The following is a 14,011-nucleotide window of genomic DNA, read 5'->3' as shown; positions in this document are numbered from 1 at the left end:
TCTTTCCGACTGTCAGGGAGGTCTCAGGGGGAGCTTTAAGGTGAATTATTTTATAGGGCATAAGTAGCTGCCAGCTCCAGAGGCCATCCCCCTGAGTGTAGCCTCTGATTTGTGGAGGGCCATGAGAGCATTTATTCAGGCAGATCAGGTAGCTCCACCTACAGGTTCAGCTCTCTTTTCTCAGGCCACTGAGGGCTAGCTTGAAAAACTAGGAAAAAAGTGCTGGAAAAACAAAATGTAAGTAATTAATGCTTGATTCATATTTCACACCTTACACAAAACTCAATTCTAAGAGAGTCAAAGACCTTGAGATCTTACCTGAAACTACAAAGCACATTGAGGAAAATATAGACAGAATGCTCCATAATTTGGACCTCAAAGGTGTTTTCAGTGATCTAATCTCATTAGCAAAGGCAAACATAAACAAATGGATATACATCAAGTTAAAGTGTTTTTGCATGGTAAAAGAAACCCAGGCTAAAACTAAAAGACAGTCAACTGAATGAGAAAAAAAATCATTCAAATTCAATACATCAGATAAAGGCTTGAAATCCAGGATATAGATAGTACTCACAAAGATCAACAACAAAATAAAATTTAAAAACCCAATAAAAAAAAGGTGGGGGAAGAGAAAGTGAACAGATACTTCTCAGAGAAAGACAAGTGGATTGCTGATAGACATGGGAAAAGATGCTTAGCGTCACTTATCATTAGGGAACTCCAAATCAAGACAACAATCACCGACACATATTAAAAATAGTAGGAACAATCTATGCTGGTAGGGATGTAGTGAAAAAGGAACGGTTATCTAACTGCTGGCAGAAATCTGGTTCAACCTCTGTGGAAAACAATATGGAGAGTCCTCAGTAAATTTATAATTGAGCTGCCATTTGGCCCAGCAATTTCCACTGGTATTTACTCCCAGGACTTAAAAACAGTCATTTAAAGGAGATATGCACACCATTATTCATTATTGCACTTAGAACAATAGCTAAAATATGGAATCAACCCTGGTATCCAAAGACAGATAAATAGATTATGAAGATATGGTATATATACACAGTGGAATACTATGCAGATGCAAGGAATGATAAAATAACACTTTGCTGTAATCTGGTTGGAACAGGAAGTTCTGTTAAATGACATAATCCAGAGAAGACAAACACAGGATAATCTCACTTATCTGTTGTATATAGAATAAATGGACAAGAAAATGTAATGTAGTAAAGGAGGGGGTGCCTAGATCATCTTGACCCCAGAGGTTAGGGAGAAAAAGGACAGAGAAAAATCACTATCAGAGTGATCCCTGAGCATAGTACTCAAAATGGGCTCTGAACATTTCAGAATGTGGTGACAAAATATAAAGATAATATATGTTTAAAATATACATATGCATGGGGCCAGAGAGATAGCATGGAGATAAGGCGTTTGCCTTTCATGCAGAAGGTCATTGGTTCGAATCCCGGCATCCCAGATGGTCCCCTGAGGCTGCCAGGAGTGATTTCTGAGCATGGAGCCAGGAGTAACCCCTGAGTGCTGCTGGGTGTGACCCAAACACCAAAAACCAATATATATATATATATATATACACACACACATATGCAGATTATGGCAGAGATGTATATTATTGCTTTTTCCCAACGAGTTTTTATTTTTATTGGTTTTTGGGCCACAGCCAGTGGCAATTAGGGGTTACTCCTGAGTTTGCTCAGAAATCACTCCTGGCAGCCTCAGGGTACCAGATGGGATGCCAGAAATCAACCCCGGTCAGTCCTAGATTGGCCGCGTGCAAGGCAAACACCCTGCTGCTGTGCTCTCTCTCCAGACCATTATTTTTATTTCTGGATGACATTTTACAGTGCTCAGGGTTTACTCCTGGTTCTGTACTCTAGGGTAACTTCTGAGGGGGAGGGGATTGAGGGCTATATCTGGAGCCAGGGATTGAACCTGGGTTGGATGCATACAAAACAAACATCATACCAACAGTACAATTTCATCAACTCCACAAATCAGTTTTCACTGTGACATAATAATTTATAATAGTATTGATATTATTATTCTATACTTACGGTGCTATTCATGTTCTTTTACCAGAGTGTCAATATCCCTCCACCTTTACCTCAGTGTCCTTTTCTTCCCATCCCCTGAACTTTGTATAATTAATTATTGTATAATTAATACAGTTCTATTGATAGTAACTCAGGTCTGGTTTCCCTTGAGGGCTCTTTAATTTTTTACTTAATTTTCTCTGTACTCTCTATCTGACATTTGTCTTTTCCTTTCTAACTCATTTCCCTGAGAATAACACTCTTCAACATCATATAAGTTGTACAAAATGCAGTATTTTATTTTTTCTAGAAAAAAATGACACAATGTCTTTATTCACTTTTCTAATTTTGGACAATTGGGTTGTTTCCAGATCTAGGCTACCAGCACCTATTACTTCTGGAAATAAAAGAAAATTTGGGGGAAATCACACCTGGCAACACTCAGGTATTATGCCTAACTCTACTCTCAGTGATCATCACTGTTGGTAGGTTTGTGTGATCATATGGGGTGTCGGAATTGAACTCGGTTTGACGGCATGCCTGGCAAGTGACTTACCTGCTTTACTAACACTCTAGACCCATTGGGATTTTTAAAATAAAGACCATTGTTGCTGGTGGGATGTGATACCTTATGATTGATTTGGATTTCTTGGATTTCATCATCAATGATGATGAGCACCTTTTTTATATGCCTGTTGTTCATCTTTAGGTATTTAATAAGATGTTTGTCTCTCCCTGTATTGATTTTTTTCTGTTGTTGCTGAGCTTTGTGAGTATTTTTATAACTTAAATATTAAACCTTTGTCTTATTTGTGATATATGCATATTTTCTATCAACCAATAGGGTATATTTTTATTCTAATCCTCATTTCATAATGCAAAAGCCTTGATTTTCAGTTTTTGTGAGTATAATCAGTGAAGACTTCTTTAAGTCTCATATAGACTCCTCTGAAGTCAGTATTGTGGAGCAATTCCCTCAGTGTAAATTGCAGATAGAAGCCTGATACTGAGATCTTTTTGTTTGTTTGTTTGCTTGGGGCTATGCCTGGTAGTGCTCAGAGGTTACTCCTGGCAGTTCTTGGAAGTCCATATGGGGATCAAACCCAGGTCAGCTATGTGCAAGGCAAATATTCTACCCATAGTACTACCACTCTGGTCCCAGATACTTAGATCTTTAATCCATTTTGAAATAATCATTACATTTGGTATAAGATAGGTTTGAGGGTATTCATCATGAATAAGTGTTGAATCTTGTTCAACAGTTTCTCTGCATCTATATAGAGATGATCATATAGTTTTAAATTTTCCTTTTATTGATATGGTGTATCATGTTAATTAACTTAAGTTTATTAAACTATCCTTGCATTTATGCAGTAAATCCCATTTCATTATGGTATATGATACATTCATGTATTGTTTATTACTTTTCTAGGATTTTCTTAAGGATCCATGCTTTTATATTCATGAACTACACTGAACAAAATTTTTCTTTTTTTCTTGATCATTCCTGTCAGTGTTTGGAGGATCATGTGGAATGCTGAGGATTGGCCACATGCAAGGCAAGCATCCTATTCACTGTGCTATTGTTTTGTCTACAATATCTTTTTTTCTATTTTAGTGAATTGACTATATTTTTAATGTTTTTTTATTTCACTTACCATTTTTGTTGCTTTTGTTGCAAAGAATGTGTAGGTAAGCAATGCTTATCATATTGCATATTTCCTGGCAACCTTGGGGTACCAGTGGGGATGCCAAGATTGAACCCCAAATGACCACTTGCATGATAAACAAACACCTTACCTACTTTGTCCCAGGGATTACATACTTATTGTGCCATTGGGGATCACTCCAACAGAGTCCTCCAAATCATCCTCAGCAATGCAAGGCTTTGTCAGCATGATTTTCAGAGCCATGATTAAGCCATGAAGACTATGTAGCAGCCTCAACCTTGAAAGTTTCTACTGCTGAACCACATCCCAGGAACCCTAGACTATTGTTTTAAACAAGAGTAACTTTTCTAGATGAAGAAAAGAACAATCCAAAGAGAAGAGGTTATACAGTGGCAGAAATGGATACAAAAAATATTCAGAGACCTGATGGAAGTCTGAAATTATGTAGCATACAAGGAAGGTCTTGACCTACAGAAAACAAAGGAAATAGCTCAAATAATAAAGGTATAGAATTATCATTTAGTAACTGATTAGGCAATAACTAATTAACTGATTATTAACTGCCATAATAGGCAATCAGTAAAATAATTTTAAAAATATTTAAAAAGTCAAAAAAGTATTTAAAAAGTCAAATAATAATTCAGAAACAATAATAATTTTTTAAAAAGTAAACCTTTACGTGGGGCCGGGCGGTGGCACTGGAGGTAAGGTTCCTGCCTTGCCTGCGCTAACCTAGGACGGACCGCGGTTCGATCCCCCGGCGTCCCATATGGTCCCCCAAGAAGCCAGGAGCAACTTCTGAGCGCATAGCCAGGAGTAACCCCTGAGCGTCACAGGGTGTGGCCCAAAAACCAAAAAAAAAAAAAAAAAAAAAAAAAAAGTAAACCTTTACATGATATACTCATATATTTTTAATTCTATAAAATGCATATTTGGGGCAATATTGAACAATAACACAAATAATTATTTTAATAAATGGTATACTTAATTATAGATAAAAATATTTTAAAGGTTTTTATTTAATATTTTTACAATGAAATTTTGTTTGGCTGGTTCTGAAAGAACTTGACCCCCACACATAACTAATTTCATGCCAGGAAATGAGCCATGGCCTCATACATGTGAGGCTTGGGGTCTACCATTGAGGCATATCTTCAGCTCAACAACTCATTTCTTCACTGTGATTTACAAAATTTTTTAGGAAGTTTCTACTTACATGGAATTCTTTGTTTTACTTTGTGTGTGTGTGTGTGTGTGTGTGTGTGTGTGTGTGTGTGTGTGTGGTGTTTGGGTCACACCTGGCAGTGCTCAAGGGAAACTCCTGGCTCCATGCTCAGAAATTGCTCCTGGCAGGCACAGGGGACCATATGGAAAGCCGGATTCGAACTGATGACCTTCTGCATGAAAGACAAACGCCTTACCTCCATGCTATCTCTCTGGCCCCTATTTACATGGAATTCTTAATAAAACCTTCCTATTTCTCAACAAAACTTTCTAAGCTAACATTTTTCTTTATTTTTAATTTGGACCCACACATAGTCTTCAGGGCTTAATCATGGCTCTCTACTCAGCAGCCATTACTGTGTGTAAGGGACCATGCATATGCAGTGCTGGAAACCCAATGGGGTTAGTCATATTCAAGCACCTTAAACCCTGTACAATCTCGCAAGCTTCTAACACTAATTTTCACTGATATTATTTTATTTTGGGTTAAACTAAAAATATAGGCTGGTTCGAGTGCTGTGGTGTTTACAATTAATTGATCATAGTCAGTTACAGATTTCTTTGCTTCTTCTCCACTCCCACTGCTTCACTTGACTAGCCTAAAAAAAGAAATAGCCAATATTTCTTAAATAAATACTCTTGGCAAGACATTTTCTAGTACTGAGAGTTACACGAATTTTTATGCACCTTCAAGGACATTATCCTCTGGGGTAACAAGCATATGAAAAGTTATTATTGAAATCATATTTTGAACCCACAAAAATATTGTGGCATAGTTTGCTAATATGGTTGTTTCTATTAAACACAAATGAATAGCTCAGACTATCCTGTTTATTGCAGGTAAATGGAGGACACTTCAATCTAAAGTGAATCTAAAATGATAAATTGATGGACCTAAAGTGGACCTTGAAGTTGATTAAACTAGAGAGTAAGTCAATGCTTTTTTTCCCCACTACTTCATTTTCAACCCATTAGAAAGTCCTCTCAGGAGAATCTTACATGGGTGGAGGTGTCAGATGATTCAAGGATGATTGAATAAGTTTGCTTATATGATTTTATGAAAACCAGTTTGTCTGGAATATAGAGCTGATGGGAAGACAATTGAAGATAAGATTTAAAAGATAGTTTAGGGCTAGCTCTGACTTCTTTGAATGTTATATAAAAAAAATCCGGGTTTTAGGGGCAGGAGTGATAGGATAACAAGTAGGGCATTTTGCCTTGCACACAGTTGACCCAGATCTGATTCCCAGCATCTCATATGGTCCCCTGAGCCTGCCAGAAGTAATCTCTGAGTGCAGAGCCAGGAGTAACACCTGAGAGACACCAGGTGAGGTTCGAAAATAAACAGGGGCTGAAGAGATAGCATGGAGTTAGGGCATTTGCCTTGCATGCAGAAGGACAGTGGTTTGAATCCCAGCATCCCATGTGGTCCCCCGTGCCTGCCAGGAGCGATTTCTGAGCACAGAGCCAGGAGTAACCCCTGAGCGCTGCTGGGTGTGACCCAAAAGCCAAAATAAATAAACAAACAAAAAACTTTTGTTTTTTTTTTTTATCTTTTAGATAACAAAATATTATATGAGTTTATATTTATTTATTTTTGGGTTTTGGGCCACACCCATTTATGCTCAGGGGTTACTCCTGGCTATGCATTCAGAAATTGCTCCTGGTTTGGGGAACTGTAAGGGACACGGGGGGGGGGGGGGATTGAACCGCGGTCCGTCCTAGGCTAGCGCGCAAAAGGCAGACACCTTACGGCTTGTGCCATCACTCCAGCCCCTATATTTATTTTTTATTTCTTTTTGTTTTGTGGCTCCTAGCAATGCTGAGTAAAATGAGTCAGAGAGACATAAGATGATTGCACTCATTTTCAAAAAATTTAAAATAATACCTATGATATAAGAATAATACCCAAAATCCAAATAAATGAGGATAGGGAAGATTGGTCTATGTTAAGAAGCTTGCCACAGGGCCGGGCGGTGGCGCTAAAGGTAAGGTGCCTGCCTTGCCTGCGCTAACCTTGGACGGACCGCGGTTCGATCCCCCGGTGTCCCATATGGTCCCCCAAGCCAGGAGCAACTTCTGAGCACATAGCCAGGAGTAACCCCTGAGCGTTACTGGGTGTGGCCCAAAAACCAAAAAAAAAAAAAAAAAAAAAAAGAAGCTTGCCACAAAGGGTAGGTGTTGAGCTGTTAGGACAGAGAAGAGATCACTATTACAATAAATGGAAGCCATCATTGTAGTCCAGAAGTAGGTGTTGTAAGGAGGTAAACTGATATGCATGATGCCCTTTGGTAACTGTATTGAAACCATGGTGAATAAAGAAAAAAAGAGTGTGGGGAAGAAGAAAGGTATCTGCTGAAGAGATGAACAGTAGTGATCAACGAGAGGAAAACTAGGGGACATTGGTGACAAGAAATGTTCACTGATAAGAGAAGGGCTTTGGAATATTGTATGTCTGAAATTCAACCATTAACAACTTTTAAGACTCTTAAATGTCGTGGTGATTTCATTTTTTTATAAAAGGAAAAAACACAGTGGTCTGTCTGCTTTTCTTGTTCTCTCTTTCTCTTCTTCCTTCCTTCTTTATTTTCTTTTCTTTTCTCCTTTCCTTTCCTTTTCCTTTTCCTTTTCCTTTTCCTTTTCCTTTTCCTTTTCCTTTTCCTTTTCCTTTTCCTTTTCCTTTTCCTTTTCCTTTTCCTTTTCCTTTTCCTTTTCCTTTCCTTTCCTTTCCTTTCCTTTCCTTTTCTTTTCTTTTCTTTTCTTTTCTTTTCTTTTCTTGCTCTGTGCTCAGAAATTGCTCCTGGCTCAGGGGACACATGGGATGCTGGGAATCAAACCACTATTTGTCCTGGTTTGACCGCTTGCATGGCAAACACCCTACTGCTGTGCTATCTCTCTGGCCCTAACCCAGTGATTTTTCAATGTCTGTCTGCAGACAGTGCCAGGCTTTAGACTTTCTGGTACTTAGAATGGTTTTTGCTGTTGAATTTTGTAAGTGCTTTATAGATCTTGGATATTAACCTTTCTTCTGATATCCTGTAGGCAAATATTTTCTCTCATTGAGTAAGGTATCTTTTTATTAGACCTTGTATTTCTTTCATTGTGCAAACTTTAAGTTTGCTTTAAGTCAGTCAGAAAGAATGTGATACATACAGCATGATCTCTCCCATATGTGGATTTAAAGATGCACAACAAAGGCCAAAGCAACATAATAGGTGAATGATATGTATAATTGAGTTGAGAAGAACTTGGGAGAGAGAAGTCTTGGAATTCTTAGAAGTGGGATGAAGTACACTGGTGATGGGTGTGGTATTGAAATTATGTGCATGAGAAGCCATCATTGTAAACCACTGAGTCTCATATTTATAGTTTATCTGGCCTATGTAAAGTCATTATTCTAAATATTAATTATAAAGATCTGTACATATTCTTATCCATAATAGCTTTTACTTCTGCCTTAGTAGTTCAGAAAGTGTTTTTCCTATTTTCACTTGTCCTCATATATAAAAGGTTTAAAACCATTGTGAGTAGCCAATAAAAACCAGAAATATTCATATATTGTATTTACATGAAAATAGGACTCATCTCTTATACCAGAACACAAATTTTGAGGCCTTTTTTGTATAACATGTTGATAGCAAGTGTGTAAAGAAACTTGAAACATTCTGAGTCTTGGTTATTTGTTATCTTGATATAGAGGGAGAAAAATATCTGAAGGAAAAAAGTTAAAGAAGCAACTAGCTTATTCAAAAAGGAATTTCTAAATGCAGAGAGGCCTTATCTCCCTTTCTTAGCTTAGTTTCATTTGGACTACGGCCATTGAGATGTATAATTGCTCTGGCTTCATTCCTAGGCTCTGCCATTTGGAATTTTAAAAAATAATGGGAGAGAATGCACAAGCATCAAGGAATCTATATCTATGAAATATTTGTAATCAGTATTAGTAAGCACCAGATAGCAGAACAGAAAAAATTCACATGAAAGAGGGGTTAAGCTCAAATTTATAAACTCATTAATATTTCATCACATTGGTTTATCTTTATCATTTAAAATTTATATGAAGTGGTAGTTTAGTACTTGAAAATAAAAGTAATAATTTAGGGAAGTATTCATTATTTCTCTAAATAATTCTAGTATCGTTCAAGCTACTAAAGAAAATATAATTTCTATTTTTCCCCTTTGTGAGGAATTAGTGCTTGAGATAGTTGAATACGTTCTTCTGGCAGTATGTTTACATTTTCCCTAACCATTTTTTGATGATTTGAATATAATTTTTACTTTTAATCTTCATATCAAAAATGACTCATTTGTTTTCTTTCTTTTGCTTTTGAGTCTACACTGGGGCTGTGCTTTGGCTTTGTGCTCAGGGGTCTCTCCTGATTACATCAAGTGGGGTTCAGGGATCACTCCTGGGGGATCAGGGGACCATATGGGGTGCTGGAATTTGAACTCCATTCAGCTATGTGCAAGGCTCATTGTACTATGTCTTCAGCTCCTGTTCAGTTTTTATTTTTAATTTTTAGCAATAAGTTCTTTGTGATTTCATAGAATCATAAATTTCTCTGGTCTAAGACACAACATTCAACAATTTCTGATGTCATTAAGAAGTAAATATCATATGCCTACTGTGTGTCAAAATTGTGCCGAGATGCAGGATAGGAGATAGATCTATTTACAGCACACTGCTGCCTTTTTTAATTCTATTATTTATGCACTATGGTTAAAAAATTGTTCACAATAGAATTTCTGTCATAGAATGAACACCACCCTTCACCAGTGTACTTTCCCACCAACAATGCTCCAGTTTCCCCTCCCACCTACCCATTCCTACCTGCTTCTGGTACAGGCATTTTCTCTCTCTCTCTCTCTCTCTCTCTCTCTCTCTCTCTCTCTCTCTCTCTCTCTCTCTCTCTCTCTCTCTCTCTCTCTCTCTCACACTCACACTCACACTCACACACACACACACACACACACACACACACACACACACACACACACACACACACTGCGGTTTGCACTATTGTTAATGAAGGAGCACCATGCAAGCCATTTAGCTCCTTTCAGTGCACACTTCTTATCCAGTGTCTGGGTTTTTTGTTTGTTTGGTTGGTTGGTTTTGGTTTTTGGTTTTTGGGTCACACCCAGTGGCACTCAGGAGTTAATCCTGGCTCTGGCAGACTCAATGGTCTAAGATTTTGCCTGGATTTTAAAAATATATTCAAAGTCAAAAGGGGCTAGTGCATTTAGAATGGAAAACAAATTTCATGTAGATCCAAGACAGCTGGAACTGACCCAGTAGTTTATAGAGGTCAAGTAGTTCTACTCTAGTATGAGAGTTATAATAAAGTACTTCCTTCTAAGTATCCGAGAAAGTAGCAAATGCAAACAAATTCACTCTTAGGAATCACCAAGTGGGAATAAACATACGTTTTTATCTTCCTACTTTTATTGTTGTTTTGGGCCCATACTTATAACACTCAGGTTACCTCTCTGCTCAGGAGTGACCCCTAAAGCTTCTGTGGGGGGTGGGAGAACTATAAGCTGTGCTGGTGATTTGCATAGGGACTGGTAAAAGACAACGCAAACACTTTAAACCCTGTACTGTCTCTCTGGCCTTAATTTCTATTTTTCTTTGCACTTAAATAGAATTGCATGAAGATATAGAACAACCCCCTTTTTCTTGGGGTAGGGTGGGATATACCAAAATTAGTGCTCAGAGGCTACTTTTGGCTTTCTGCTGGGGACTTTTGGGTAGTATGGTATAAGAGCTCAAATATAGACATTCTGCATGCAGAGCATGTGTGGTGAGCTATCTCTCTGACCTAAGTATTTTTTTTTATGTTTGTGTGTGAACAACCCATAACCTATTTGTTCTTACATACAAACACATATTTAATGGTGACAATAACAGCAATAACAAAAAATAAATAAATGTATAATTAAAAGTAATAGTTGGATTGTATTGCTACCATAGGGGAAGGATGTGCGATCAGATTTGATGTATCCCAAAATATGTTCTTAATTTCAGTTGAAAATATGCAAATATTAAAAGTCAGTTGATGTTGCTAAAATGAGTAATATGATCGCACCTGAAAAACTGAAGCTTAATTATGACCAATACAATTACATTTTAGGGGATCAGAGAGAGTAAAGGAAATAAGATACTTGCCTTGCAATGCAGTCAACCTCAGTCTGAATACCAAACACCACAACCATGTGTTGCTGAAACTGAACCCAGTACTTCTGCAGACAACACATTCTCTCCAATTCTTTGAGCCATTTCCCTAGGGTCATAGACTTTTTCTTTGTTTACATTTTTCCATTATTATAATTACAACAATCAGAATCACATCTGGGATTAAAACAACACACTATTGGGGTTCAAACACATTTTCTCATATCTGGCAAACTTCTACGCTTTTTAGGCCTTTTTTCCAAGCTGTTGGGAAAAGATTAACATAAATATTGAGGCAGACAGCCGTAGCAATGCCAGCTCATTGGCCATCTTCACAGAGTCATTTTATGCTCCAAAGAGATACAAACTAAGCTGCACAAAAACATGGGTAAATTGGTCTTACGACTGAAAACTGGGATGCTTTTAGGAAGAGACATAGCCAAGTTCCCACCCTGCTGAAACCTTGGCAGTTTCACCCACAACTTAAAATTACTGTCATGTCAATGACCCAATGTTACCACTTTTCTACTCATCTCTACACAGATAGAGAACTGACCAAAACTTCAGGTATTCCAGTATTTGGACTGAGATCTCTGTGATCTTCTTTGGAGTGAATGTGAGCAGGCTCCCCTCTGTCCTTCCATACTTCTGGAAGCCATGGCAGTTGCAGACATGATCCACAGCTGCTGCCATGTCAGCCACAGAACCTAGAATTGCTGGGATGTGTGGCTGCATACTTGGCTACACACCACCTCCAAATTTTCAATACTGACATTGCAGTAGGAGCACACCAAATTGGGTGTCAAGGGAGAATCCATCAAAAAACAAACAAAACCAATATCTATATCTATAGAAGGATAACAACAACAAACAGGTTAGTAAACGTCAGACAATTACTTGATGAAATCACTGTCAGATATAACAATTTTCACAAATTTTCTCTTGCTGAAGTTTTATTTTTAAAATAATTTCATTACTATTTAGTTGTAAACAAGCAATATAGGGCTCAGAGCAATAAAACAGCAGTAGGGCACTTGCCTTGCATGCAGCTGACCCAGACAGACCCAGGTTCAATCCCAGGCATCTCATATGGTCCCCCAAATCTGATAGAATGATTTCTGAGTGCAGAGCCAGGAGTAATCACTGAACACCACTGGGTGTGACCCTAATACAAACAAAAAAATCCAAAAAAAGGAGATATAAAATAAGCTAATTTTGGCCTGCCAAGGGGATAGGCCTGGGAGTGAGAGAGTAACCAGAAACAATGTTGGAGGAAATGTTATACTGGTATCAGAGTTGGTATTGAACATAGAATGCCAGAAATAACTATATTATCAGCAACTTTGTATACTATGGTGTTTAAATAAAGTAATATAAGATTAAAAAAAAACCTGTTTAACTTAAAAAAAATGTTCAGAATAGAAAGACAGCATGGGTGCTATTGACAAAGACATTTGGCCATAGTATGTTTTTTTTTCTCAGTTTTTGGGTTATACATTGTGATGCCCAGAGCTTCCTCCAGGCTCTGTTGCTCAGAAACCATTTCTGACAGGTCTCAGAGGACCATATGGGAAGAGGAGGATTGATCCTGGGTTCACTGCATACAAGGCAATTAATTGTCCAACTCACTCCTGCCTCTAGGCCTTAATACAATTTGCTCAATTACTCAAGTCATTGTTCTTTTTTGTTAATATGTGATGCCACTATTGGATTGAGAAGACAACGCATACTTATCTTGAGGCGTCATGCTCTGTTGAAGTCTCATCAACTCAAGTAACGCACCTTAAGAGGCTCAGAATTTGGCTCAGCCAAGAGTAACCCCTGAGCACAGATGGGTACGACAACACCCAAATGAAACGTTTTGCTTTCTATAGAAAAGACATCTGGAATTCTAAGACAGATAGAAATTTAAATTAAAAGATTAGAAAATCGTGTATACAGTATCGTTATACTTGTATCAGATTTCCCGTTAAATAAAAGTAATGAGAGAATAATGAACATAACATAATAATTACTATTACAAATGCAGTTACCATGATTGCATTTGGCCAGACTCATTTTATTCTTGAAAGAGATGTAATACAAGCCATGAAAAATCATTGGTACACTGGCCGAGCAGCTGCAGACAGCAATCTTGAGAAAAGTGGGCCAAGTCCCCACTCTGCCAAACATGCCAGCTGCATCCACCACCCACAATTGATCCTTTGCCAATGAATGGCCTACCTTCACCACTTAATCATTGATTTCTACAGAGTCACCAAACTGACCCAAACTCCATGTATGCTGGCATCGAGGCTAACATCACCAGGAACTTTTAAGAGTGAGTTGCAGGCACCATCCCGGCATCTTCTTGTACTTCTGGAAGGCTTGGCAACTGAAACCACACCCCTCAAAAGCTGCATTATTTGCTATAGAGCTTGGAATTCCTGGCCTTATGATAACTTTAAATTTTTCAATACTGTCATCCCATTAGAAATACACCAATTTAAACATTAATGTGAATTCAAAGTCACCCGATATTCAAAGCAAACAACAGAAAGATCAACTAGCACAAATAGTAAATCTTCTGACAATGACATAATATATCAGATATAATAATTTTCACAAAATTTTTTTGCTTTTAAAAAATAATTGTATTGGGACCAGAGTAGAAGCACAGCAGTAGGGTGTTTGCCTCAACACCTGGCTGACACAGCAAGAACACGGGTTTGATCCCCGGCATTCCATATGGTCCCTCGAGCCTGCCAAGAGTGATTTCTGAGTGAAGAGCCAGGAGTAACCCCTGAGCACACCATGGGGTGTGGCACCCCAAAAAACCCAAAATGTTATTGTTGCTTACCTATAAATAAGCAATATAAAATATATTATTATTATTTGGTTTGGGGGCCACACCC

The sequence above is a fragment of the Suncus etruscus genome, chromosome 13 (assembly GCF_024139225.1).
Source record: "Suncus etruscus isolate mSunEtr1 chromosome 13, mSunEtr1.pri.cur, whole genome shotgun sequence".
In the NCBI taxonomy this organism is placed as follows: domain Eukaryota; kingdom Metazoa; phylum Chordata; class Mammalia; order Eulipotyphla; family Soricidae; genus Suncus; species Suncus etruscus.
This window is presented reverse-complemented; position numbering follows the sequence as displayed.